This window comes from Amblyraja radiata, chromosome 34 (assembly GCF_010909765.2).
Source record: "Amblyraja radiata isolate CabotCenter1 chromosome 34, sAmbRad1.1.pri, whole genome shotgun sequence".
Taxonomy (NCBI): domain Eukaryota; kingdom Metazoa; phylum Chordata; class Chondrichthyes; order Rajiformes; family Rajidae; genus Amblyraja; species Amblyraja radiata.
Window position 1 is genome coordinate 26370928 of NC_045989.1, and position 6041 is coordinate 26376968.

The following is a 6041-nucleotide window of genomic DNA, read 5'->3' on the forward strand; positions in this document are numbered from 1 at the left end:
TCTGAAAATTCCCAGACAGGATTTGCTGCATTCCCTGCCTGACTTTCTATGTTACCTAATTAAAAGTTTAATCAAATGTTCAAACATTATTTACATCTCACTGATCAATGGCAGCCAGCCACTCTTTATGAAGTCAAAATTCTTAAAGTACCAAATACATTTTCCCCAATGTTTAAGAACTATTGTACCATAAGATAGTATACCCACCGAGCCATTGGAGTGATTGTCTCAGTGCCCTTGGGACTGCCATAGGAGTCTGCGCCTTTACTAGAGAGCAGTCTTATAATTAGATCATTGTTCTCAGAACTGAAGCATTCATTTTACTCAGCCACTGACAAATCAAAGTCCGCAAGACATTTTTAGCAATCGTTATATTCTCAAGAGCAGCATTGAAAACCTCTCTATCCTCTGATGCATCAGAGACAAATTGTCAATATTCTCAGGAATTTATAATTGTCCTTAGCCATCAACTGCAGATTGAAATGTTAAACGCAAGAAACTGCAAATGCTGGTTTACAAACAAAAGCACAAAGTGCTGGAGTAACTCAGTGGGTCAGGCAGAATCTGTGGAGAACATGGATAGGTGACGTTTCACAGCGTGCTGGAGTAACTCAGCGGGTCAGGCAGCATCTGTGGAGAACATGGATAGGTGACGTTTCACAGAGTGCTGGAGTAACTCAGCGGGTCAGGCAGCATCTGTGGAGAACATGGATAGGTGACGTTTCAGGTCAGGAGTCATCAGATTAAAATGTAAATTGGATTCTGAGACCACCCATCGAGGGAGAGCCTGATGGGAATCTTTAACAACCTCTGCCCAAGATGGTTGGCACGACTCAAAATTCTGGCACTTTATGGAAAATGTACCAGAGTAAGAGATAGACAAAAATGCTGGAGAAACTCAGTGGTTGAGGCAGATTACAAGCATGATTACCTATTACAAGCATGAGGTGCAATAGTAATTTTAAAAATAAATAAATAAATAAATGGTATCAGGGCCTGGCAATGGGAGGTAAAACAACAAAAACAGACTTGGTTGGTAGTCTTTCTGCGGAGTTTAATGTTATAATAGAGCGATTGTCCTTACTTTCTTTTTCTTTCTTTTCTAGGGTCTACTTTCTTACTTCACTTCCTTCTCTAACTTCTTTTCTAAGGGGCTTTCTTTTCCCAACACTCTCTTGCACTTCACGACTCTTGCGCACCTTCTTTACTTTCCTTACTTCTATCTTTTTCTTAAAGCTTAAAAAAAAATGAAGCGGTACAAAAAATGTATTAAGATATATGTGTTGTGTGTTATTGTAATTTACCGTACTTCTAATAAAAATAAATTTTAAAAAAATTAAAAAAAGAAACTCTGTGGTTGAGGCAGCATCGATGGAGCGAAGGAAATAGGCAACGTTTCAGGCTGAAACCCTTCTTCAGAGTAAAACTTGCTCATTTATATCTGGAATTTCCGATTCATTTAAATTTCACAATTCTCAAAAAGTCTCAGTTTTTGATAATCTGAAATCTCAGGTGACTGATTTAAAATATATAAATATAACTATCTAGCCGTCTAAGACAACTGGATTTTAGTAACAGCTTTGTGAACATTTAGCTACCGAGGTAACCAAAATTAGGGCGTTTAATCAATAGCTTAGTAAACTGAACTTTGAAATGGATGCAAGGGTTAATGGTTTAGGAACACCTGCTGCAAGAGAAAGTAGCCTGCTGTTGTGATGGTTAGAACAGTGAATTCACCTGTAGTGAGCGGGCGGCTTTGTTGGAAATTACTAATTTTGTAAAATGGCTGTGAGAAATGACCACCATGCTGAATGGTTAATTCTGAAAAAAATAACGCTGAAGAAGTGTATATATTCCAGATGGAGAGAAAACCTATTGTTGAAATATGTAAGAGGTTCCTGCAGGAAATCATTTTATATCGTTCCTGCTGGTTTCTGAAGGGAACGATAACTTATTGTGTGCATTTATTGTCCTCCCTCATGTGTCCCTCAGTCCCTCAACATCGGTCAGTGTCCGGTGCTCCCTCAGTGACCAACTGACCCTTAGTGTCCTTCATTCCTTCAGTGACCAATTGTCCCTCAAAACTTCCTCAAATGCCCCTCATTTCCCTCAGTGTCCGACTTGGCGCCAATTTGGGGGGGGGGGGGGAGATCGTGGCCGAAGCGAGCGGACAATCGCTTGGCACGAGCTGTCCTTTGCGCGCTGAAGTTTGGCGGGTTTGACGGACAGCGGTCTCCGCCTATCGGATGGACTGTCCACCCCATGGCCCAACGCCGTGGCCGGAGCGAGGTCCAATGATCAGCGAGGGGGGCGGGACATGGCGGTGTCTATAAAAGGCGGCACTGTCCAGGCAGTGGAGTAAGAACTTCTTCAAAGCAGCGTCCGCAGTGGCCGGAGAAGAACCTCGACGCGCGCCCCCATAGCGAGTGGACAGCGGCGCGCTCCCGCCAGGGATCCTTCAAGACAACCCATCGCTCTGGTCATCCCACTGGTCAGCGGCCGGACCGGATCTGCGTTCCGGACACGCCCAAGGGTCAAGACCAAAGACATCGCCCCTCTTCCCCAATTTAATAAAATATCCCCCTCAGGGGTCACTCCTTCCTTCCTTCCTTCCCACCCGCCCTGTCCAGAGGAGCGAGGGGTGAGTATGAAGGGGGGTGAGGGCGGGGAGTCTCTTTCTTGTGTCATTTTTGATGGTGTTCGCGGTTACACTCACCGGCGCTAAGTCCCCGCAAGTCCAGCTCCGCACAAACATCTACAGGTCAGGTTGGCTCCGAGTAGATCCAGCGCCGCTGGACCGCTCTGCGAGCAGCCTTGAAGACGATGCCGTGGGAGGGAGACCGCGACCGAGATGTGCTTCCAGACCGAGATCTTGTCGGAGATCGGTGAGCTTCAATCTCCTCGGTAGGAAGAAAAAGTGCTGGAGGAACTCAGCGGGTCAGGCAGCATCTGTGGAGGGAATAGACAGACGCCGTTTTGGATCGTGACCCTTCAAGACTCCATTCTAGTCTCCATTCACCAGGTCAGTGTCCGAGACAGCAGGTTGCAGAGGTTGATGGTCACCATTGATGGAATGACACATAGTTGAACATCCCAAAGACCAATCTTGCTCCAAGTTCTCTGTGACCTTCCACACCTGGCGCTGGAGAAGCTGTTGAGGAACAACTTGGTGGGACTTCTTGTCGCCCTGGATCTCCTCCAGATGTTGTGAAGGGTAAAACATGAAACATCTGCCGACTGATGTGGTCGCCAGCTGGTTGCGAGGAACCTTCCCTCCAAAGACTTGCAGGAAAATGCCACTGGGGCAGATGATGAGTCAGCCGGACGAGTTTGACAAATTTCTTAAACATTGTGGATTCTCCCGGGCAACCCCAAGAGGGATTGGATAGCACACAACAAAAGCCTTTCACTGTACCTCAGTACACATGACTATAAACTAAAGTAAACTAATCTAAACTAAACTGAAACATAAAATTAACGTCAGGAACCCGAGAGCCGTTCGTGTAAAACCATCGGATATAAAGCCACATCGGTGGGGACCGCACGGGAATTTATCCGTCCAACAAAGGCCCTTTTAAGAGCTGCAACCTCTTCCCCGCCCGCGCTCTCGTCGGCATTTGTGATTTCATCGCCTACATTTCGCAGTACAACTGGCAGCGATCTGTTGCACCTGACAATCCACGTCTTTTACGAAATTTGTCAAACTCGACTGGCTCTGACTCATCATCTGCCACAGTGACATTTTCCTGCTATCTGCTGTCGTCAACTGACCTGGTGAATGGAGAATAGAATGGAGTCTTCAAGGGCCGTGATCCAAAGCATCATTTGTCCGTTCCCTCCACATATGTTGCCTGACCCGCTGAGTTCCTCCAGCTTTCGATAAGGTCCAACGTAGGAGATTAGTGGGCAAAATAAGGGCACATGGTATTGGGGGTAGAGTGCTGACATGGATAGAAAATTGGTTGGCAGACAGGAAACAAAGAGTAGGGATTAACGGGTCCCTTTCAGAATGGCAGGCAGTGACTAGTGGGGCACCGCAAGGCTCGGTGCTGGGACCGCAGCTATTTACAATATATATTAATGATTTAGGTGAAGGGATTACAAGTAACATTAGCAAATTTGCAGATGACACAAAGCTGGGTGGCAGTGTTAACTGTGAGGAGGATGCTACGAGAGTGCAGGGTGACTTGGACAGGTTGGGGAAGTGGGCAGATGCAGTTTAATGTGGATAAATGTGAGGTTATCCACTTTGGTAGCAAAAACAGGAAGGCAGATTATTATCTAAATGGTGTCAAGTTGGGAAAAGGGGAAGTATAACGGGATCTGGTGGTCCTAGTTCATCAGTCAATCAGTAAGCAAGCAGATCCAGCAGGCAGTGAAAAAAGCGAATGGCATGTTGGAGGCAAGAGGAGTTGTGTATAGGAGCAAAGAGTTCCTTCTGCAGTTGTACAGGGCCCTAGTGAGACCACACCTGGAGTATTGTGTGCTGTTTTGGTCTCCAAATTTGAGGAAGGTCATTCTTGCTATTGAGGGAGTGTAGCGTAGGTTCACAAGGTCAATTCCCGAGATGGCGGGACTGTCATATGCTGAGAGAAGGAATGTGGCTGGGTTTGTATACTCTAGAATTTAGAAAGATGAGAGGGGAACTTATTGAAACATATAAGATTATTAAGGGTTTGGGCACGCGAGAGGCAGGAAACATGTTCCCAATGTCGGAGGAGTTCAGAACCAGGGGCCATAGTTTAAGAATAAGGGGTAAGTCATTTAGAACGGAGATGGGGAAACACTTTTTCACACAGAGAGTTGTGTGTCTGTGGAATTATCTGCCTCAGAGGGCAGTGGAGGCCGGTTCTCTGGATACTTTCAAGAGAGAGCTAGATAGGGCTCTTAAAGATAGCGGAGTCAGGGGATATGGGGAGAAGGCAGGAACGGGGTACTGATTGTGGATGATCACATTGAATGTGCCGGCTCGAAGGGCCGAATGGCCTACTCCTGCACCTATTGCCTATTGAAGCAAGGTTGTGTCCCAGCTCCCATGCTGTTCGGCATCTTCCTATCTGTCCTTTGTCTTCACGACTGACACGGAAGGAGCGAATCTTCACACTAGAAGCGACAGGAACCTCTTCATTCCAGCAACGCTGAAAGCCAAGACCAAGGTAAGAACTGTGTTTATAAATGTCCAATGGTTCTGTATTGGTCATATTTACCGAGCTAAAGTGAAATTCATTTCTGTACACAGTTTAATACATGTATCACCATATATAATCACTGACAAATCTTAAATAAGCATCTCGGATACGGTACAAGTGTATAACTGTAGTAGATTGAGATAGTGGACAGAGAGGCCAGGTTTGGTGCCTTTATTCAAGTCTCAATTTGTAAATGCAGGGTTCTTGTGTTGGCGGGGTATGTGTGGGCAGCGAGCGTTGTGAAGCCGGAGTGGGGGGTGTGTGGGTGGGGGGTTGTGGTGGAGGGGTGTGGGAGCAGTGGGAGGGGTATGTGGGTGGGGGGAGGGAGGATCTGGGAGGGGGAGAGGGGTGGGTGTTGGCGGGGTGTATGGGGGGAGGGGTATGTGTGGGGGAGGGTGGGGGGGAGGGGGGCAGTGAGCGTTATGGAGCCGGAGATGGGGAGGGGTATGTGGGTGGGGGAGGGGTGTGTGTGGGCGGGGGAGGTGTGTGAGGGCGGGGATGTGCGTGTGGGTGCTGGGGGGGTGGATGGTGTGGAGGGGGAGGAGAGGTGTTCGGGAAAGTGGGTGTGTAGGGGAGAGGGGTTGTGTTAGGGAGTGCGGGGGGGGAGGGAGGAGGGGCAGCGAGCATTGTGGAGCCGCAGGGGGGGGTGTGGGTGGGGGATGGGTTCGGGGGTGGAAGGATGGGGGAGGGGGAGAGGAGGGGTATTGGCAGGGTGTGTGGGCGGGGGGGGGGGTTGGCGGGTGAGTAAGAGAGAGGTGTGTGTGGGGGGAGTATTTCTTGGTGTACATTAACAAGCCTGTAATTGCAACAACACAAAAATGCATTAATTTACATTTCAGTAAATTTATACTC